A 24,824-nucleotide genomic window follows, 5' to 3' on the forward strand; every position below is an offset into this window, starting at 1 on the left:
TAGTAAGTATGTCTCTAAAGACTAAGACAGTTAGTTAACATAAAAATATTGAGATGCTCTTTCAGATTTTGTTTTATTTGTTTTCTCATAGGCTCTCTCTGGTTGGAAGTTTCCTTCTTTTCTCTCTCTAATTTCAAAGTTGATAGTTTGTTAGAAACAGAAATTTTATGGAACCATAGCAGCTTTAATAGAAACAAACAATCAAACAAAAACTGTTGTTAAGAAATCTTTTGACAAGCTGGTAGCACTTTCTGTCAAGTTACATCTTGGAAGTAACACCCATTTCCTCTTTAAGTAGAGCAAAATTAAAGGCTTTCTCCACCCCATACCCCCACCCTCCCTTTTGAAATATATGGTCCAGGTCCATTCTGTTTTCCAATTTATAGAGTTAAGATTTGACTCTAAGTAACATAAACAGCAGGGTCTTTGGGGATTAGAGTATTTTCTTTTAATTATTTTCATATATGATAAATAAACCAAAAAAAGAAGTCAAATTGATAGGTCTTGAGTTCATCCAAACATTAAAGAGAAAACAAACAAACACACTCCCACCCTTGCCAAGTTTTGAATTTTCCTGGGAAAGAAAATCCATTTCCTTATCAGCCCAAATCTAGACTTTTCTGCTCCAAACAAAATAAAACCACACACCAGCTGCTGCTTATATGTTTTCAGTAACTTCTAAGCTCCTAGAAGATTGGGAATAACTCATTATAGCAGACATAGGAAAGCACGAAGTGCCACTCTACTTGTTCATTGATTTAAAATAATTCTCTTCCCTAAATCTTCTGCCTACACTTCATTTGAGGGAAAAGCTAAAGGGGAAAAAAGGAAAGTGATAAGAATAATTTAAGAGAACCAGTAGCTACACATATTCATAGTTGTGTAACTGTATGTGTGTATATATATATTTCATAGGTATATATTTAAATATTTCATAATAATGTGTATAAGCTTCACTCTTTAGGGCCTGGGAAATAGCAGCTAGAAAAAAAATGGAAATCTGATATCCATACCAGAACTATAATGAGACATTTTGGGCACTTTGATTGCAGGCTTGTTTTTTCCCCTTCTGTTCCATGAATCCCCCTCTCTCCCCTCATACACCCTGGCAACTTCCTCTTAGTGCTGACACAACCTGCAGCCTCTTGGACCAGAGGGCTCCAGTCCTTGTACAATTATTTGTCAGTGTTCACCTCGCCCTTACATTGGCCCTGTGTGGGACTCTTCCACTGAAGAATTCATGAAGGACATAAATGGAGCCCTTGGTTGGGGAGAGTTCTATGTGAAAAGGGAGAAAGAAGTGAATGACAAGTGTTATTAAGTCCCTGGAGATTCAAAGGAAGGAAATGCAATGTTTCTCATAGTATGAGCAGTTCTCTGTGTTTTTCAGTCAGGAGTTGTGCCACTGGCAAAATAATTAAAGGAAGGAGTTCCCTTGCAGTCATGTTTTTTTGCTTCTTATCTAAGCAGCACCAAGAGTACCACAGACCCAATATAAGATGTGACTTAGAAAGTAAAAAGAAAGGAAGGAAAGTTTCCCTAGCTATGAATATACTTCCAGTGCTCTATTCATAGCATGAAAAAGAGGGCTAATAAGATAACAAAGTGTGTGATGAAGTGCAGCAAGCTTGAACTGCTGCATGCAATGTGTGAGTGGAGACAGTCATTAATAACTCTTTCAGACTCTTAAAAACTGCAATGCAAACATTATTAATACACTTCTCCTAACTGCCATTCAAGGGAGGTGACACAGAATCTTCAGGGAAGTCCAACTTCACTCTGTGATCCCGAAGAGCCTGAATCTTGGGATTTAGGCAGGAAGGGACCAAGGTGTCTTATGTTCCAGATGGAAGTAGAGGAGCCCAAAGCATTTTTTCCCCTTAAGTTGTACAGTAAACGACATGAGATTCATGCTGTTAGGTCTAGTGGTATCACTAGATGGCCATTAGAGAGAAGAGCTCTATTTTGAGTGGTGAAATTAGAGGAAAATCTTCTTCATGATCCCCATCCCTTTGATACAGTATGAATAGCTTTTATTTCTCTGTTTGCTACATCTTCACACTCCAGTGCTTCCCAAACCCCATTAATTTACCTTGCTGCTGTGCTCCTGCTTGCCCTGCCCACCTCTCACAGAGCTGTTACTGTCCTCAGACCACCCAAGCTGCTCCACAGCTGACACCCTTGCACCCTTCCCTTAAAAGAGTAAAGTCTTTGCTAAATTGGTTGATCAGCTGATAGAGAGCTCAGCTCAGCAAAAAATTTCCAAGGATTTATCTGATACAAAGGGACAGCTCAACTTTCTGCTCCAAAGACATCAGGCATCAGCCCCTTCATGGGCTGACTGACAGGTCTAGTGTTAATCTAACTCTCCTGACTCATAAAAATTTTCTATATTTTGAAGAAGGATGGGAGAGCCAAGCATCCCTTTCAATAGCATTCCTTCTATTCTGGGGAAGCACCACTCCTCTGTCTATTGCTATGCCCATCCACAGCATGGAAAGTAGGAGCTTGATCATTTCCCAGCAAAAGCTCCATGACTCCTAAACATCCTTTTATCCACTTTTATTTGCTCAAATGTATGGCAAAGGGGAATGTTTCTGCTTTATTTCAAGAAGCCTCTGGAAAAAAAAAAAAGTACAAAAGTGTAATTACTAATGATGTAACTATTGTGTGTCTGTTCCCTTTTGATCTCATCTGACAGTGAGAAGCACAAGCTGCCCTTGCTGGGAAAGACTGGATGCTGAGGAGATCTGCACTCCTTCAGATCACTCCTCCCAGCTACAGAAATACATGAGCAGTAGCTGTTCACTTCAAAGAGGCATTATGGAGACAAGGGCCTTTCTTTCAGTCTGCCCTGCAAAAGTCTTCAGCAGCTTATACTAGATGAGAGATAGTGTAGACATGCAGCAGCTCTGTGTGACTCATCACCAACACCTTGGGAAAACATTTTGAAAGCAACATTGAATCTCTTGTCAATCATATTCTACACAGGCCACATGCACTAACCAGGAAAATGAAAATTGCAAGATTGGTCATTTGGTCTCCTTCCATTCAAAGTGTTACTACAGTAAAGTAGTCTGAATTTAGGTATTGTTTTACTATCATAAATTACCCTAATATTAAGTAAAGATAAGACAAAAATTTGCCTCTCTCTACTGGATAATCTCTTTCCTGTACATATGAATGATCTACTGAATGTATACTGAATTCTCTAAGAGAAGGGTAAACCAAATAGTTTAGCACTTCAGCCACTGAAAAAAAAACCAAAACCAAGAGAGTCCCGAGCCTTCCTTGCATTGTGCATTAGCATTCAAATTTTAAACATATTGTAATTTTATGTTTTTAATTAATGCTGAGATCAATGAAGTGCATATGTAGAATTCAAGAAATATTAAATGCAAAATGATATAGATTCTCTTGGCTCACTGTGTTACAGTGTAATTTGGATCTATAACTACACTCATATAACATTTTTTGTTTTATTATACTTCTGCCCCAATATTTAGAATCAAGGTGAATAAAATAAAAATATTTATGTGGTAATGAAATAAATATCATATTTGCAAATAACTTGCAAAGTACAACACTAATTTACTTTTAAAATTTTAAATTTCTATTTGTATTTCAGTAGAATTCTTACAATGAGAAAGTATCAGACTGGATAGTCTGCAAAGCAGGTAGTGTGATTTTTGAGAGCAATTATAATGCACCACATTTGGAGTGTTTTTCAGTTTTGAAAGCCAGTATCTACTCTGTTCTGTCAGACATATACACAGTTACACAGAGGTGGATAAAACCTGGGAGTTCTTCACCCTTTCTTTCTTCCATCTTTTTTTTCCTTTTTTTCTTTTTTTTTTAATAATGAAATATTAAAATACACATAAAAAACTAATTAAGTTTCTTTTAAATGGATATTAGCAGATTATTTTCATTTTACTTATACAATCAATTACAGTTTCCAACTTTCTTTCCAGACTATGTCAGGACATCTGAAAATATAACATGGAGTTGGATTCATGTCTTCATAACTGAAGAAGGCAAACGTCTAAATATGGGTTAATCATAAATTTTGTGTTTGTATCAGTAGACAAAAATAAATACCTAATGGAGGGGGTTCAGATGACCTGCATTAGAGGCTTTTCTCAAGATGAGATTAATCCTTGCCTGGAGCTGCATATACCCAGCTATTTTCTGTACGGAGAAAAAAAATTGTGTATGGTTGATACATTTGATCTCAACTCATGCAACATTTGGGGTTTTTTCCCAGAGAAATTGGATATCTTGATATTTACTGACAAGTTCAGTAGGAAACCTTGACAAATTAGGTAGGTATAGTGCTGGAAACTTTTTTTTTTGTAGTTTTTATGAACTGGAATCCCACATGAAATTTTCACGACAGCTTATTTTGAAGTTCCATAAGATTCAAGAAACTCTCTTTTTCAGAAATAAGCCATTAGGGCCTGAAATTCAGAATTCAGAAGCATTCCTTCAAAAGAAATTCAGAAATAGGCCAGCATGGTTACAGCCATGTTGTAAAACGACTTCCTCTGGCCCACATTTTTTGGAAGCTTTCAATGGGTTTCTGGCATTAATCATTCTCTACCTGTTTGTTTGTAATTTGCTGAAGGTGACTGGCAGGTACCAGGAACAATGTCAGAACAAGGCTTGTGTGGATTGTAACATTTTTCAATGAAACTTGTTCTTATGTTTGTAGCTGTTTAACTGCTTCATTGGTATAATATTGAATATATGGTGATTTTCATAGGTATTCATTGTGGAGAGAAAAGCACATCAGAAAGCATAGTGGAGAAAGATAAGAAAAAACCAAAATCTGTAGCCATGAGTAAATGGTCACCAAATGGTCTGACCCAACAAATGCTGCTGAGAACTGATGACACATTTCCATTTTCAAAATAAAAGCCAAAGGAATGCATACAGAGGTATTGGCAGGCCTGAGGCTTTGTTAAGGCTGCCCTTCTCAGCAGAGTTTAACACATATCTGTTTCTGTAAGAGTTCTGAGAGGAAAATAATATATTTCTAAGTGAGATGGCAAAAGATGCACCTTTCACTACTGTCATGGACTGAAAACAGTGAGTGAAAAAGCAAAGGTATTTTTCAGCATTTTCAGGTTATGTTTAATGGGTTTTGCTTTATTTAACAACAATAATTAATTTATTGTTTAACCATTGAGACTCTTTTTTCACCAGTCTTAATTTTGAGAACTTTAAAAACAGTTTCCAAATCAGTTTGTCACACCTAGGAATTTTTCAGAAGCTGAGGAATGGGATGAGTTGGGCAGGATGAAATAACTTTCAGTTTTTCTAAGTCTAACAGAATGTTCCTAAGCATTATCTAATTTAAAAATTTTGTTCCTTTTTCTGTGCCTATTGAAGGTGAGATAAAGAGATGTGCACTTCAACTAAGAGAAGAAAGGTAATATGATGATTATATATGGCCAGCTGTGAAAATGTCTTTCTTTGCATATGATTTGGTTCAATTGTGCAAAGAACTCCCCTGGTAGTTTCTTTAGCCTGTGAATCTGTAGGGTCTTCTGTGGAGACTGCTTTTTGTCAGTCATTCTCTGATAAAAGGAAGTCTTATATTGCTGAATAACAGTTTTAGATTCTTTATCTTACATAATAATAATAATGATATATTTAATTTGTTGAGGGATGTTCTCTCCTTTGTTTATTTCTCCATGGAGCTGACCACAGAAACCTTCATTACTAACCCAATGTGGAATTAGATTCAGTCTTAACAGACAGACATCCTCAAATTGTCTGAGCAGCAGTAGCAGCCATACTGATACTGAAATTAAAATTGAGATGATTTTGATTTTATATATGTGAGTGGGTAAGTTTGCTGATCAAGTAAGAATTTAGCTCCAGTGATGATGCTTCCAGCTAATAGGTATCATGTACATTCTGTCAAATGTTTCTTGTTCTTTCTTCATTCATTGAGCATATTTTGCCACATTTTTAAAATTTCCATTATTCCTTCCTAATATTTCAGGTTTTAAATATTGCAGCCCCTGAACTCTAAATTTTGTTCAACTGCTTCTCCCACAGTTGTATTACTCTTTTCTGATTAAATTTATTTATTGTTTATGCTTATATTAAAAACAATTCCTTTAAAAATTCTTAAGCATTTTCTAGTATGAAATTTGCATATTCTAGTGTAAAAATGGAATTACACTGATGATGCTTTTGTTACTCTTCCGTATTTTAGCATACAATTACTGTTCTCATCAAGAGTAACAGAAGGTTCCTTGTTCCTGGGAATAATTTATCATACTTCATTCATACATAATGTTTTGTTAAACAAAATCAAGATTTATTTTCATTACATTGCTGTCCTCTCTATATAAGAAAGCTGAAAGCTTAATGTAAATTACCAATAACAAGTACAGACATTGGTAGCTGCCAGTGGTGTACTTTCCTAAAGAGAAATCATCCTGGGTTTGCTGCCATGTAGATGTGGGGAAAAATTCAAGAACAATTTATTCAGTTGTTGAAACTGTTCTCTGAAACAAATGCCTTTTTTTTTCAAAAGTCCCATTAGAGTACAAGGATGTAAATAAATAATTTTCCTTCAACAGTTTATATGTGTTTTGGTTTGATTTTTCCCCTTGACTAGTTTACTTAGTGGCTTGCTCCCTTATATTAAAGGAAACTCCCTTATATTAAGAAAACTTGTGAAACATGAACCAAAGGACATGATATGTCAGCCACTGAAGCAGACCTTGTCTATTCAGTCATTTATTAGCAGCTCAGACTTTGTGAGGTAAAGTATAGTTATTAGGGAAGGAGGTTATGAAAAGTCAATTTCTTCAGCTGCTTTTGTGACAAGATTTAAAAAGTTGTTGTGTAAATTTTGCTGCAGTGATTTTTTTTTCTCAGTGATTCCTTATCACAATAGCTTTGCAGTCAGATCCCAAACACAATTTAAGGCTTAAGTAGGCACAACTTCCCGCATATATATATCAGTGTCTTTGAGCTAGTTCATTTATAAGCATTAAAGAAAATAAGCAGAAAACACCATTTTATACCATCATCCTGATGCTTTCTACGTCACCTCATGTACCATAAAAATTGGTTATCATTAATTTTTAAAAGTGTATTTGAAAAGAGAGATGAGACTCAGGGAGTTGCTCATCAAGGCTAACTACTATGCTTTCCTAAGGCTCTACTCCACCAGCTGGTTCAAATGCTCCAGGTTAGGTCACTACACTGATGCATCAACATATGAGACAACTTCCATGCTACTACTTATTAGCTTCTTCATACTAAAGACTGTATTTGAGAATTATTTTGTCACATAAAAGTTTATATACATATTATAAGCTCTGTTGAAGTGCTTCACAGACAGGTGAAAAAGTGACTTGAGAGATATATGAGCAGCAATCTACTTTTCCTTTATACATTACATTTGCTGAACATTTATTGTTGTATTATTTTTGGTTTGCATCAATATTTTAGGAAAAAAACTCCACAAATAAAAGTTTGCATGTGCAAATTGGCAAAAAGTTCATAACTGCAACATATGACTTAACATCTGAGCATGAGAAATATTTATAAATGAGAAATGAACATTTTGAAGAACCATCTATCTTCTTTCAGATTGAGTTATCATTTTTCTGTCTTACAGAATGGGAAATTTCCAGTTATAATTATATCTATTTTCCAAAGAGTGGATACATAAACAATTTTTTATTTTTAGAATTTAGAAAGGTTCATTTAATGACCCCTTAATAGTGAAATAACTCACAGTTACTGAATATCTGTGTATCCATGTATTTGTTGTAAGCAAAATAACTGAACAAGGTAGAGGCAAAAGTGATAAACCACTATGTTAACATATCTGTCGTTGTTTGATGTATGTTCTATGTTAAATCTGGCATGGAATGAGTTTCTGCACAGAAGCTCTGCCATCCCAGGCAAGCTTTATCAATGGCATGTTGAATCAATGACAATACTTTCATACGTTTTAAAAAATTTTCTTTAATGCTGTCTCATTTTTTCTCCTTGGTCTTTAACATCCATAACTCCTCATGGTCACCTGCAATTTCTAAGCAGGTAAACAGCCAACAGTTTCTGAAGTACTTCAGTTACAGTTGAAATAACTAATGGTCTGTTCTATCACACAGATTTGGAGAAATATCACCAAGAGAGAACCTTTGTGGCTCATTAAAGGCTATGGCAAATGCTCTTCATAACAATGTGAGCCAAGCAAGGAAACAGGTGCAAAAACCCATTTACAAACACAGATGTACACAGTTTTTTTTGTTCCTATGAGGCCTAGCACCCAAAACAGAGAAGTGGATTCTCATAGTGCCAAAGCTAAAAATGCACAGGCTTTACCTGAGCAGGGCTTCCTCTGTTCACCAAGGAAATTGCACCATTCAATGTGTTATTACAGGCATCAAATATTAGAGTTATATATATTTTTCCTACATAGTCCTTAGAAATTTAGTTTACAAAAACAACTGGGATTCTCAACATTTAAAAAGTGAGAGAAAAACTCTCCTTGGACCATGAGGATTTTCTTTTATCTTTAAATTATTTATCTAAAATGGGCTACAGTACATTTTTAACCTTAGGATGGACCTTTATTCAGAGTAAAGTTTTCAATTCTTTAGAATATTATTTGCATAATTGACACTCTATTTATTAGATATGAAATCACTTTTAAAACAGGAAGAACCAAGAAAAAAAAGAAGGAGGGTGTAGCTAGGTGGGGGTTGGTGCCTTCTCCCAAGCAACAAGTGACAGCACAGGAGGAAATGCCCTCACGTTGCTCTAGGGGAGATTTAGATTGGATATTAAGAAAATTTTTTACATGGCAGGGGTTGTCAGGCATTTGAAAAAACTGGCTAGGGAACTGGCTGAGCCATTGTCCCTGGAGCTATTTAAAAGACATGTATATGTAGCACCTGGATAAATGGTTTAGTGGTAGAGTTCTCAGTTGGTGGTTGGACTCGATTATCTTAAAGCTTTTTTCCAGCCTAAATGATTCTATGATTTCACAATATTTTGCAATAGTTAATGAAATCTTGCATCAGGAAGATATTATCAGATATCTCAGCTACCACCTCTTGATAAAAAAATTTAAATACTGAGAATATTGTTTAGCATATGTGTGTGATCAACACTGTGCGAAGTTACAATGTGAGATAGACATCTAGTCTAAACAGAAAGGATTCATATCTGTTTCAAATTTGATATATGCATCTAACAGAGTTGGGAGGAGAAAGGTAGTATTAAATTAAAGATTAGTTTTTGTCTGGGTCAAACATTTAAAAACAAATTACTAAAACATGTCAGTATTACCTATATGTGCAGCTTTTTTTTTTCCCCTGTAGGTTTCTCTTCAAAGATAGTTACTCAAGATAAATGTGTATAAACAGGAAATTTCTTTCCTAAATTTTTCTTTACACCTGAACTATTTATAATACTAAACTTTATTCCCTGCTTGTGATGTAACATCTGTGGCTGTGAAAAAAATTATTCTCTTAGAAACTTCATAAATTAACAAAGGGAAGGAAGCCATTAATCACAGGTGCAAAAGACCAACCCTTGACATCTTCTGAGTGTATACATATACCCATTAAACTCATTTTGTTTATAAAAAAAATTGAATTATATGCATACTAAAACTGTTGAAAGGAAGGAATGCATAATTTTCAACTAGAAAACATCAGTGTATTATATGACTTACATATATTACTGTAACACATGGCTTTAGAAGTCTTCAATGTTCCACTCTTGCAATCACATGAAGATCCAGAATGACCACTTTTCAAAATTGTTTTAGTTTGCATTTACTAATGTAATTGTATTGACAAAGAGAGTTGTAGTTTGGATATGGTTTAACAGTTTGAAGCAAGCTTAGAGTTTACAATTTTTATCAGCTGAGTATGTATTACAATTTAGTAATTTGGATTTTAGCATATGCTACTGAATGACTTTTGACTAGAATTAATGCTCTCTATCCATTCTATCCCCCAGTATAATAGTCCCTTTAGCTCTAACATAGCCATAATAATTGGTTTTGGATTTAAAACCTGGATAAGTACTGCTCTGAAGTGAGGTCTCAATTAACTGTTGTTAAATGAACGTTTTTGCAATTTTGGTTTAAAAGGTTTTATTGTTTTTTGTGCTCTGTGAAAATGTCTCTTTTCAACGTGTTTTACTAAATTCCATCACAGCCATTCCATTTGATAAAACTGTCATATACACAGCTGGGTTAACTGAGCACAGGTTTGTAGAAGTCACTTACATTGATTCACATCAGATGAAATGCTGTGATGAGGCTTTATTCATTTTCTTTAATCTTCCCAGCTTTTAGAGACTGAGAATAAAAGAATCAATGTACAATCATTCCTTGGTAAAGGGGCAGTATGTGTTCATTGAATAATAGCCCTCAAAAATCTCCAGGTAGCCTCAGGTTGTAAAATAATCATCCCTGCCTTTTAGTCTTTCTAGCAGGATCCTGAACCACAAATTTATTTTCCAGAAATTGCCAAGAAATTTTTGTCTATTAGTTTCTTATTGGTTTCAGGGGTGAAGCTGGAGAAAATTGATTTGGTCAGTGTAGAGAACATACCTAACAATTTATATCTATGGCATTTCGATATTAGATCATGCAGTGCTATAAGTTCAATAAAATCCCCTGGGTATGGAGCATTAGTCATCAGAAAGGGATGGTGCCACTGTCACTTCTTGACAGATTTTATGAACACATCATTTTAGTGATTGGTTATAATAGTGAATTGAGAAAACATATTTTTATCTCCAAAAGTAAGTTTCACCTTATTTTTACCTCATTTGCCAGAATATAAAAATAAGAAATTTCCAATTAAATGTAAATAAAGAATTGATGGGGTAGGAATATAAGCTCCTTCATTAAGTTCTGCAGATCAGGTGTTTATTTCAATTTATTTATTTTTTTGCTCATTGCAACTTGATTATTTAAAATCTCTTGGAGAGTACTTGAAAATAGACTTCAGTGGAATGCTGTTCATCATCAGAGGGCAAATCATGGCAATACCCTATCAAACATGAAAAGGGAGAAAAATATTGAGAACAGTAGCAGCTCGTCAGGTGAAGTTAAAGCATTTGACCAACAGAAAATGCATTGCTATTGTTTTCAGGCAGACCAGAAAAAACTCACCTTCCTGTCAGGTTCCAGATTGAGAGAGCAGAAGAGATGCTTGTCAAAATTATCTTCAAAAACTAGAAAAACTTAAAAAGCAAAATCATGCCAGGAAACACAATACCTATGTTTGACTGCCAAGATGGGCACTTTTGAGTATAAGGACAATTCTTTAAATTAAAATTAAGAAAAATATGATAATAGAAATGATAATATGTTTCTTTTTTGTGAATTATCTTCATCATCTACATACTGAATGGATGTACCACTACAGTTTTGTTTTTTATACTGTAATAAGAATTCTTGATTCATTTGTCATGAGGACTTAACCCAGTGTTTGTGTTCTAGAGAACAGCTTCTAGCATGAGAACATCCATTATGTATAAAGGCAAACAGGGAGTCATACTGGTTTGGGCCCAGAATCTGAATCATGCGAGTTAAAACACTCCTATAAAGCAACAAGACTGTTTACAAAGAAGCTAAGCAAGCAAGCTAAAAATAAAGAGCACCATTTCACAAATATGATCTATTTTGTCATTTTTTTCCATGTCCCTCCCAGTTATTTTTACAGTATTTTGTTCTAATATTAGAATGTTTGAAGCCTTGATAGAAGAATCTTGATCATAGGAACATGTCATTGTTGTTTTGTAGAAGCATATAATGATATAATGTCTAAGGAAAAGAAAGAAACAATTCTTATGAGAAAGATATTCATAGAACTAAAGCAAAGCTTTGTGCTGGTGTCTGTGGGTACAACCACAGAGAACAATGGAGTGGTGACTGCTTTCTCCCAGGCTCAGTTTGGTCCTCCAAGCTCTCCTTGTAATATGGTACAATCTTGAGGGCACCATCCCCCCTGGTCTCCATAAATGGGGTTGTGTCACATGTGTGAAATGTATATGTGTTTTTTTCCCATGTGACTGAATTTATGTTGCTTACTGCTTACACATTCTTCATTCTTCATTCTTCTATCAACTATTGCTGCTCAGTGCTTCCTAAATATCATCCTGGCAAAGGCAAGCTGTGATTTCATTTGAGTTTATAGTATCAAAAAATTTGTTTTATATAGCTTAATATATCTATCAGATTTCACTAGAGGTGGGTAAATAACCTCAAAAAATATTTATCTTAAGTTTAAACTCTTTTTTTTCCTCACAGAATATCCATGGGGAAATAGTTTTCCACATAATTTTTAGCTCAGTAAAATGTCACATGTGGAGTTCCCAGTGATGTTTCTTCAGATAAAAAAGGGTTGAACTCGTGTAGTCATCGTGGCTTGTCTCATAAATTATGTGGGAATGTCTCTGTTGCCTGAAGAAACCAGATTACCCAAGGGGCTTTGAAACAGCTTCCTTGGAAGTATATGCCATGTAAATATCCTGGACCTGTAAGTGGCCTCTTGTAGCCTGTATGATTTGTGCACATTTGGCCTCTCCCTTTTCCTTCCCATCCTCAGTGGTGGCACTGCAGGCAGTGTGGAGAGCAGGAGCTGGTGGAGAGCTGCAGGGTGGCTTGGCAAGCTCTCCCCCTGCCAGGAAAACAGAGGCAATGAGTCCAACTCCTCTGCAGTGAGCCATGTGAAGCCAGCATGTGACCCTCCCCAAGGTCTGGCTGACAGAAAAACCAAATTCCTGCTCTGGGGATACACTGCGGTACATTGGGATCTGCTAAATTACAAAGGCCTGATGTTTGTGAAGGGAGTGCAAAAGCATGTATGTATAAATGAAAGGAAATCCCTAAAAAATTCAGCTGGTGTTTACAAAATGTATTTAGCAGTATTTGCCAAACAGATTGACATTTTAGGTACTCTTATATTATACTTTTAAACGGGAGATCCATCAGATACTCCTGAAGTCCAAGCCCCCTCTAACTGAAATGAACAGCAAGCCTTAAGTTTTTAAGCATGATTTCAGGAGAGTAAATAGAAAAAATAAATTTTTTTGGGTATCAGAAAACTTGTATTTACATGTTGTAATTTTGTAAGTACTCATGTCAGACAACTAATGTTTTTTCCCTTCAAATAAAATCTTGAGGATTGAGAACTTTCATTGTCATTATCAGGTGATTTACAGCATTCACCCAAAGGAAATGAAATACTAGAGTGATTCATCTTTGCTGAGCTAGAGTTTTCAAGTTCTGACTCTTTTTCAATTCATTAATATCCTGTGCATTTCTCTGTTTTATCTAGTTTATGTACTCCTTCCTTTTTGCTTTTCCCCTTCATTATCTTTATTTTCCCTCAGATTCTTCTTCTTCCCTTCTCCTCTCACACCCATACTGCTCTATGTGGAATCAGCAGTAAAGTTGGAAAGAGCTGTCAGCTTGCATCTCTTATTTACAAAGCAATGGATTCATTAATCCTACATTTACTTTGTTTCATTTTTGTCATTCATTACATTAATAATAGACGTATTTATTAGGTACCCATCATTTTAATAGAAGTTGGTCCACTGTGACAGCAATTCTAAATGGGTAATTTTTCATAAATTAGAATTCCTTGCAGCGACTATAACTTTGTTTCAGTAAATTGCAATCCACAGACTTCCATAACAAAGTGCTAATTGTAACTTGCCTTTAAATGTTACATTTTGTATGCAAATTGGCCTGTGGGGAGTTATTATTTAGTATAACATTGTTAAGAACACTAACATTAGTTTGTAATTTGTTTGAAGTGGAATACCATTATTACTAATACATTACATATGACTTAGAGAAACAACATTGCTTTCCCATGAAAGATAAAAATCTTTTATCAGTCAAATTTGTTGAATGTTTTTTTGTGCTCTGTGGGAAAACAAAGGGTGACCTGAGTCATAAAAAAGGTATTGTGTTTTATGTTTTTTGAACAGAAGGAAAGTCAAAAGAACATGATGTAATCCTCAGGCATTAAAAACACTGCACAGGGCCTGATCCTGCAAATGTTTGGACAAATGAGACACTAGTTGCAGGTGATTACTCTTATTTTTTTTTAAGTTTCACATGTGAAACTCTAGAATAACTTGCTCTTCCTCCAAAACCTAAACCAGAATTTCTGGTAGGATTTATTCTAAATGTGTGGAGTTCTCAGTGATTTCCTTGCTGCATGTTTTATTTCCTACTTCAGTTGCTCAAAAACTAGCACTTTGATCTGACATAAAAAGGTGCAATGTCCTGGTCATCAAGCTTTAAAGTTCTAAAAATGATTTCATGAATATTGCCATCAGGTCTTAAGCATGCTTTGATATTATATCACTTTTTTGTGTGTAACTACATTGTGTTTGACCATTGAGGATGAAACAATACCTTCCTATAGGTACAGGAAGAGAAAAGGCAATAGAATTTATCCCCCAACACTGCAATGGGAGCCCAGTGAGGGTGACTCCCTGTTGTTCACTGAGGTCTGCCCAGCAGAACTTACTCTGCTCTGGGTAAGGGGTATTTACACAAACACGGCTCTATCGCTGACTGCCAATACTACAGATCCCAAATAATGCTAAATCCCAACAGAAAACCTAAAAGTTTACATGAATTCAAAAGGAGTATCCCCATCATGTCAGAATTCTAAGAAATACCCTCATCTTTTTACAGTAGGTCTTACTGCTTTAGGAAATGGAATTTGTAGGCATTTGTGAAAGCTATTCATGCCTGTCATGCTAAAGTCTGTGATCCTTTCTTCCAAACAGAGGAGACATGTGAGTTCAGAAGGATAATTGATTTAAAAAAATAAATCAGAAAATTCACACCAGGGTTAGGAATAAAAACCTCCTTCTACATATCAGAAGATAGGACTTCCATTAATTTCATTTAAAATTACAAGCACTCTCATAACTTTTCAGCAGCTGTTGATTAATTGTTGAAAAAAAATAATGGGAGCCTGAGAGAATTTTGTTGATAGGAAGTTCACTTAGGTCAGCACATTTATTTGGAGCACAGCTGGCCCTGCTAACCCTCTGCAAAACTTCAAGAACAGATCTGTCCAATGAACTCACTCTTCTCTGTTAAACCACTCAAATAGTGTCTCTTCTACTTTAGTAATGTAAGTGGACAGTTTATACATGTGTTTAAAACTTGAGGTTTCATTTTAAAGTAATTTAATCCAATATTTACAGAGTGAAAAATGCAGGTGAGACTTAGGAATGTAGATGAAAATAATAAATGAATTCCTGCCTATGATAGTCATAATATAAACATTTGGATTACTCCATGGTTCTTATAGAAATATTTTCAAGTTTATTTTTTATTGATGTGTAGTGCCTGACACTCATATTGTGGTAAAATTGAAAATTTTTGGTTTACAGGATCCTTTCAGGGTACTTGGAACCAGATCAGTTGGCTGTTCCCCCTGTGGCTGCCTCTGACAGATATCACCATGCGGAAGGCAGGGCTCCCTGCCTTGCATTGAGCTGCCAATGCAGTGGGAGTGAGAACTCAGTAGTTGCACTTCTCTCTCTTGTTTCCTAGTGCTTGACTGCCCCTGGGTGGATTACTCTCAGTTTTTTGGGTAGACACTAGGGGCTCTTCTCAGTTAGGTATCCTTCCTAACATCACCTCTTCCTTCATTGTGTGCCTGGATTCCCCACAGGACACAAATTCAGGCATCCCCCATGGTAAGATATGGTAAGAGGACATGTTAATGTACCCAGTGCAGGCTGATCGGAAAGATACATATGTTAATAAGCACTCCTTTAAAATGAAACTGAAACCATTCTCTCATCATATGATGTATGAGCAAGGTGAAAATGAAAGACACAAAGTGATCTCAGACTGCATCAGCAGACACCTACACATGTATGCATACATACACATTACCAGATGAAAGGGGATGCTTAAAAATAGTTCAGAAATAGGATATATTTCCCTTCTCAGAAACAGACATTACACTTGTAAAATTACAAAGTTCATCCTTAGTTTTGTTTTGCTCCTTGCTTTTATCTGAAAAATGGGAAAGCTGGGTCATAGTTTGGATGAATTTTTGTGACACGTGAGGTCTGGTCCCTGGGTTGCACTCAGCATCCCTGCTCCAGGAGGTCAGAATTGCTGTCAGTTCCATCACCTGGAAACTGATGTGTGTGGAAAGACAACCAAACTCCAGGTCAGAACAGGGAAGGATCTCAATTTTTACTGGCTATGCGCATGTTCTCTGAAACAATAGGAGTTCTGTGTTTCTTAGCAACACCAAATGTGCTCAGACTGGAGGACTGCTCACATTCAGGGCAGTGGTTGTGAGTTGAAGGAGAAAGATGTGAGTTCCTGATTTTTTTCCTAATTCCATTGTTCTTGGTTCAATGTTGTAAAAATAGATGGCTAGTCCCACAGGAGCTATCAAGTGACTCACACCTAAGATATCCCTAAAAGCTATGCTTGAACCTTTTCTAAGTGGTAAAACAGCAAGGAAAATCTCTGTCAGGAGAGCTTTATCTCAGGAGACAAGATGGGATACAATGACAGGATGAAGAGTAGGACTACAAAGACAAGCAATGGTAGGTTAGAATAGGGAGGGCTGAAAAAAACAATATAGACTGTTTTCAAAAGCAAAAAACAAAATAGCAAGGTAAAGAAGAAACAAATTGCGATGAAGTAAATTGGCAGGAACACTCTGTAGAATGCTTTTCTCTAAAAATACTTTGTAAATCAGTAGATAAAAGGCCAAAAATTATTACATGCTGTATGGGCAATCTCAGGTCAGAAATCTTCTTTGCTGTTAGAGCCAGCAGCCCCTCATCACTGTCAATCAGAGCTATCATCTTTCAATTGATGTGGATATCTAGTAATAGACACAGCTTTCTGGGACAAAGTTTTTCTCCCATCGAAAGAAAAGACCAGTTTCCTGATCCTCTTCAGTGGACTCTGAATACAGGGAATTGAAATCTATGATCAAGTATACATGGAAGTGCATGGGAAAAAGTTTGTTGACAAAAACTAGGTTTCATTTTACAGGATGAAAGATTAAATATTTGCAAGACAGCACTGATTAAATCAGAATACTGTCTTTGATACTTGCCATGAATATATATATATAATATGTGTACAGATCTTCTAGTCTTGACCATCGAAAGCACACTGGTTTGGGGTTTTTTTGACTTCAGAGACAACACACAAGGTGTACATACTTGATTTATTTCATATTTAATTTTTTTTTAATTTGCAGACTTGAACAGGCAATACAACTCTGATTAAGCTACCTGATATCCTCATTATCTGGACTGTAGATCTCCTTTTTAGCTTTTTAGAGAACATTCTGAATTTTAGGCACTCATGGGTCTTTGCTAAAGTGCGGAGAAAGCATTTTCTTGCACACTAGTCCAATCTGTCTCCTGCAGAACACATCATAATAGGATGAAAATTGCTTCTTACCTGTTGACCAGATGAAAATTGCATCTTTAGCTGCTTTCTCATGGAAGCTTCAGCGGCTTTCTTTTCTTTAGCAGCTAATTGAAATTCTTACAAGAAATAAACCCCTTTTGAGTAGTCTGCAGAATGCCTAATAAGGTATTACATGTCCCTCCCCCGCTTTTAACATTCAATCATCAACTCCACTTCTCTGACTTGTACAGCAATCAGACTCTGGACAATGAAGTTGTAGGACACAAGTGAGTAAGCTGAGGGAGTCTTAGTAATTTAGGAGAGATTGTTCTGTTTATTCCTGCAAGCTACATGTGTTGGTACTGGACATTTAGTGAGTAAGCTTTAATTGAGGGAAAAGCCTATAATTGTCATCCATCTATCAAAAATTGGGGAAAGCCTCTCTCCAAATTTCTTTAGGTAATATATAAAAACATTTTCCTCTAGTTTATATTTTTAGTCAAAAATGGATTTTTCTAGCAGGCAAAAGGGAGAATAAGACATAGATGGTCATGAATTTTTTTGGTTTGTTTGAAATCCACTGATTGCCATTTGTTTCCCAGTGTGGAGTTAAAGTGTGGAGAGAAGATACATTTAATTGCAAGCTACCAGAGGTCTATGGCTCAGGAGTCACAGGGAGTTCTTTTGTATTTGTACATTCTGACAAGAACTCTGTCCATGTTAGACTTTCTAGGAATGCAAGATGTCAAAGAGAGATAGTTGAGGAAGGCTGGAATATGGTAAATTTGCAAGTTCAGGTGGAAAATATTTGAACTTTCTTTCAACAGTCTTTTTCCTCTTATTGCTCACAGTTATTGCTCACTTGAAGGGATGCTTGAGCTCTGAGCTGCATAAAAACAGTTGTGAGGCTCTGTACAACCCTTTCACAAGTTATTTTTGTAACCTATATGCATGTTCAGGTAGGTCCAATATTTCAAAATAATGGGTGTTGTGAAAGGTAATGACAAGCTTTACATTGTTGTGCTGCCTAGGATCATGTTACAGGGAAAAACTAGGAATTTGATGATGGTCCAGGCTAGCTCATTGTGTTTCTACATTACTTGTTTCACCCTTTTTCCTTAACTGCACAATATGGACACAGTGGGAGAAAGATGTAGAAGAGGGAAAGGTACAATACTACAACTTTAGTGATACCTTTCCAGATCATTCTCAGTTATTACCTAAAGATGTGAACCTTAATGACTTGGCAGCTAGAACCAAACTCGCTTTCCAATCCACAAGATAAAAAGAAATTACAGCTGCAATTGGAAATGTATCTGTAAAATCCTGTTATCCTCAAACAGACATAGGGAATGTATGTAACTGTAACTATACATTTCCATGAATACATCAATAATCACTTTTGCAATGGTTTTGAATGTATCCTACCCTGGTCTTCTTCATTATGATTTACTCACCTTCTACATAAATTGTGATCTAGCAAAAGCATTGAAAATAAAATTTTTTATTTATGCATAAAAATAAAAATGTTCCATTATGTTAGTCTTTGAATAACACTGTTCATTTTGTATTCTCTTCTTTTTTGCCTCATGTTAGGGCCTGGGAGTCCTTATCCTGTAATACACATGGAATACTTGGCTGGTCACAAAACAGTTCACCCTCATCAAGGGCTGCTTTTGTTTCTAAGTCTGTATCTTCCTGCTGTGTTGTTTGTTTACTATGAAGTACATGCAGCTTGCCTGGGTGGTCAGAAAGGAATTATAGAGTCTTCAAATCATAAAATGGCTTGGGTTGGAAAGAACCTTAAAGATCATCTAGTTTCAATCCCTCTGCAGAGACAACTTCTTCTAGACCAGGTTGCTCAAAGCCCATCCAACCTGGTCTTGACCATGTCCAGGGATGGGACATCCACAGCTTTCCTGGGCAACCTGTTCCAGTGCCTCACCACCTTCACCCTTCACAAGAAAAAACTTCTTTCTAACATCTAATCTCAACCTACCTTATTTCCTGTTGAAGTTATTCCCCCTTTTCCTATCACTACACGACCTTGTAAAAAGTTTCTATCTTTCTTGTAGGCTTCCTTCAGATACTGGAAGGAATCTCTAGGATAAAGCTTCAAAATCTTCAATAACAATGATAAATAAGGGGGAGTATCTCTACCATGAGGCATCTAAACATTCTTATTTCAGTGACAGAACAGTATATGCACATCTGACTGACAGTTTCTTCATATTAGGTGTTTGCTGCTAAATTATTTTTAATATTATGTATTGTCAAATCACTTAATATTTAGGAAAGACAAATAATAAAATATTAAGTTTTGACATAGAAAACATAATTTCATGGTTAAGGGAGATGTTGGAAGTTCTCTCCTTATGCATTTATATGGGGCAAGGTGCATGTACGTACTGTGTAGTGGTGAGAGCTCAGTAAGATCAATGATCTTCCTGCTATATCCTAAATTGTTCAAGAATCCTGATCCAAGTACTAAGCAGAACTAACCAACAGTCTTGAGCCATCAGCACTGCTCTGGTGACTCACTTTGATGTTCACAAAAAGATGCAGGCAACATACACCCCTCCTATTACTAAAGAATTGAAAGTATTACCCCTGAAGAACACCTGTGTTAGTCTGTTGGTACTGTCTGACCTGGCAGGGATTTCCACGTTTCTTTCTCTGATGTCTTCAAAGATGACCATTTCATTTCCACTACAAAGTTGTATTCATGCCAAAAATTCTTCCATAATCAACATGTTTTTCATTTTTATGTTTTTCACCAAAACCAAGCAAATGAATGAACAAACAAACAAAACCCACAAAAACCCCTCACAAAAACCCCCACAAAATCATCAGCAAAAAAACCAAAAACCAAAACCCCACTGATTCTTTTCCCAGAACTACCTTATTCTATGAAATAAATTCATAAGAAAGTTCACAGCAAAACTGCTGTTACATGGAATATTAGGCAGAATTAGATTAAAATACCAAAAGGATAATACAGTCTCCGAAGTTGAGGCAAAGCTTCCTGATGGTGCTCTTCATGATTTGCAAAATGTATATTATTTCCCTATGGAAAAGTAGGAGATGTTAAGGGAGAGTTTCCTAGCACTGTGTACCTCTGACTGTTTGTATCAGCATATTGCCACATCCATATTAATAATTCAGATATTCAATATCTGGGTGAATAGCTGAACCAGATATTCTCTGGTTGTTGTATGTCCCTCTCTGCACAGAGTGCAGGATGACTAGAGATGGTTACATTTGAGAGATATTGATTTTGGTCTTAGACAAATGGTGACGAACATGCACATTTACATCTAGAAGTACAGTGAAAAGGTGATAAACTGAGTTTTCTAAACAGGTCACTTCAAATTCTAGGGAAGAAAAGAAAACACTTTGCCTTCTGCAAATGACTATTATTTTGTCAAATCAAAACTGTTCACTCAAAACTCTTTACTCAAGTAATTTCAGCTATGCAATTGTTCACAAGTCTCTCCCCTATATTTTATTAATGAGAAAAACATACTCTTTTTCAAGTCCCTTTAATGTCAGGTAAAAACAAAAATTTACCTCATCCAAATTTACTAGAAATAGAAACAGGTGAAAGATGTTAATATTTATAAATAGAGGCATTGAGTTTTCCAGTGCTCACTAACACAACGTTTGCCAGTGGTACAGTAGTACCAATAAACTTCCACACCCAGTAAATCTTTCTGCCTTTGTATTTTGCATCGTCCTTCTAGATATGCACAACATCTTCTTTTTATGGTCTGTTTAGTAGTATGTGGGAGAAGATGTTTAACCCTGCTTTCCCAGGAATTCATGAATTATCTTTGAAAAAGCAAGGTCTTTGAGGTTTTAAACTTTTTTTTGTTGTTGTTGTTATAGGGTTTTTTGTTTCTTCTTTCCTTTTAGCTTTTTGGTTTAAATCTCTTTGTGAATTAAGGAGGGTTTGTTTATCCTTTACATAATTAAGCTTGTGTGTAGGGGCAAAAGGGAACCATCAATTTCCTTGTTCGTCTTTCTTCAGTCTGTAGTGGCTGATTCATCGTTGCAGGCTTCAGTCTGGTGACACTGGTCCCCACCATCCCTGCTCTGAGTTTGCTTTCAGAAGATTAATCAGTGCAGAGGGTCAGAGCAAGTCACTTGTGAAAAGCACTCTCAGGAGCTGGAATGCACTTGTGGGAGGCTCCCACCACGCTAACCATGGGGGGAAAGAAACTTTATTTGGTAATTCTTGCATTCATCTAATGGGTACTTTTTGATGTAAGAACATCAAAATGTATCTCTAAATTAGTGTCATCCACATTCAGAGCAGAGTAAGGCACTGTGCAAATTGCTGCACTATCTTTCTCTCACAGGTTTATATCTACCTCATTACCTCCCTTTTCCCCTTCTAATTAAAACATGTGAGACATTTTAAAACAGTCTATTTATAACATGACAAAGTTGCTTTCAAAGTAATTTTCTTTTATTTAGTGTTTGATCCCTGATTTCATGCATTTTTCCTCCATCTGGCAGTTGTCACTAAGGCAGATGGCCACCAGCTGGGAGGGCAATGTAAGTATCTCCCTCTAGATCTGCTGCCAGAGCTGCTCAATAAATGCAATGAGAAGGAAAACTGTGTCAGTCTATTACCCATGCAATGAGCTCACTTACTGACTTGTCACCACTTCAGGTTCTGACGATGTAATTCCACTCTGAACCTGGAAGCTTGGAGAGGGCTTTATTTATTGAGGCAAGGGAGATATTTTCCTTTATTTTCCTTTTTTTTTAAACTTTTTTTTTTATTTCCTTCCCTTCTGCTTCTCCTGTGTCTTTAGCTCCTCTCTAGGCCTGCAACTCTCAACACCACATCTGCTGCTGCTGGTTTTGTAAATAAAGACTTGGGCAGGTTTCCTATGTCTTCATGTTTAACTCTAGCCAATGATAGATCTATAAATAGGCCTGAATAAAAAGAAGCCTAAATTTCCAGTGTCCTTAGCAAAGTTAATGAGACCTGAGTGAGTTTGCTGCCTTGGTAAGCTCAGTCTACTCTAATTAGCATACCAATTTGGAAGCAAAGGGTAGATATATCACTTATAATGTGTAATGAAAAAACATTGAAGGAGTCACCATAGTAGGCGATTTGATCTGGCTAAGCAGAAAGGGATACATCTAGAGAAAGCAGAAACCTCCAGATCAAGACCTCCCTTTAATTTTATTTTTACTTCACTGCTGAAGAAACCTTCATTTTTTTCTAATTTTCTAATATATGGGTGGCTAATAACAATAGGGGAAAGGGAACACACATAACTCCTATCCTCTGGGAGATAATTGCAGAAGGGCTATTTAAAAAAAAGCAACAAGTGCAGGTGGGAAAGGTGTCTGAAGAACTTAGGAGCAGAAATTACCTACACTTATACAGGTGATTGGAATAGGCATAAAGTCTTAAAGATAGAGTGATAACAAGTGGGCTACTTTTTCTATTTAACAATTTTTTTCAAGTTATCAGCAGTTTCTGCCATGTTGTAAACATGTATACATTATTTGTAAAACAAAATTGGGAGACTTTGAAATGATACATTTTCATATTACCACAGTTTCATATTTAAATGTAACTTACCTTGCTTTGACTGCAAAAATAAGGTTAATAAAGAAGAACATAAGGGATCTATTTTTATTTCACTAGAAAGCATTTGTAGAAAATGTGAACATTTTTAGTGGCTTATTAAAAAAAAAATGAAACCCAATGACTTTCCAGGATATATTTAAGTTTTTTAGAATCAGCATTTTTAAATAATCAGTTTCAGCTAGAAATTTTACTAGCATAGTAAATATTGTTCAGAGAACTGTTATAACTGGCATACAAAATATTCACCTCTGCCAGGATATGTAAGGATGGTCCTCTATAGATGTTAGAACCTTTTTCCCCCTGGGTAATCAAAACCTAATGCTGATAGGCAAAGAGCCCTGGGAATCAAATTCACTCCAGCCCTTATGAATAATACTTTAAATATCCAAACCTTTTCCAATTTCAGTGAAAAATTTCCCCACCCTATCATTACACTAAAATAAGTAAATATGGATTTAAGTTACATACCACTCATCAGTTACATACCACCCATTAGCCACTAGAATAAAGATCATTTGGTTAAGTGCCTGAGGATATAAAGGAAAACTTAAGGTTTCAGGTAACTTTGCATATATTAATTACTGAAATGTGTTTGAATCTCTGAACCACTAAATACATGGTTTACAACATTTTCCAGGAGCGGGTATGCTTTGTTCTGTGTTTACTTTGGCTCACACAAAAGCAAAAAAAGTGCACAGCCAGTTTTCTCTGATCTCATCTATAAAAAAAAGAAGTTCTTTTTTTTTTTCCTTATATGAGTACGCTTTGATATTAAAGCTTGTTATAAATTTAAACAAAGATATATTTTCAGCAGACTACGGAACAAACAACTCTCTCATTTTGGCCTTGCCTATAAAATTACTGTTGAGAAGAAAATAAATGTGTAGCACAAAGAAGACTGCTCACCTGACTTGCACAGTAGAAGGGTTAACTTAATAAATATTTAATCTGTGGAGTAATTAATGATTTCAGGATAAATCATTCTCTAACTAAAGTATATTGACTTAAAATACAGCAGAAGAAAGGCTTCCAATTTCCTGCACACTATTTTAGTACTGCAAATAAATTTCAGTATTTCTCATTATACCTCATATTTCCAGCATTCCAATGACCATTTCTGGGTTGCACTTTTTTGGTTAGATTTAGTTTCAGTTATTGTGAGGCACATGCTTTTAGAATCTGACTTTGTTTCTTCACATCTCATACCATAATTATTTTTTGGACTGGAGTTCTTAAAATTAAACATTTTTGTAAGTGTATTTGGCCAGCTGCCTTTGCTTTTCACATGTAAACATAGAGCTGTGAGCATGTTATATCTTTTCTTATGCTTCTTTTCTTCAGAAAGAACAAAGCTTAATGGCTCTTACATTAAGGAACGTATGACTCTGCATTGTAGAATTACACTATTGATTAAAGGAGCCAGGATAAATTTACAGTGGAGGAAGTAGCAATGCTGTTTACAGAGCAAAGTGGATTAATTCCAGCTAAGAAGTCTACATACTGTAACTGAGAGTGTTTGAAGATGGTTAAAGCATCAAAAGATGCTGGTATAATGACATTCTGCCTGTCAGCCAAAGGGTGGTTACACTGATGTTTTACTGCAAGTTGCCAAAATAAATATCAAGCTGTGTAGTTTGTGGGCTTTGGTATTTCTAGGACAAAGAAATCTCAAACTTTGTGGATAGGTCATGGTACTTGGGGTAGAATGTGATAATTGTTTAAATGCCTAATTTGCTGTCACTGTTTGGAAATCACTTTTTTTTTTTTTTTTTA

The sequence above is a fragment of the Camarhynchus parvulus genome, chromosome 1 (assembly GCF_901933205.1).
Source record: "Camarhynchus parvulus chromosome 1, STF_HiC, whole genome shotgun sequence".
Classification (NCBI taxonomy): Eukaryota; Metazoa; Chordata; class Aves; order Passeriformes; family Thraupidae; genus Camarhynchus; species Camarhynchus parvulus.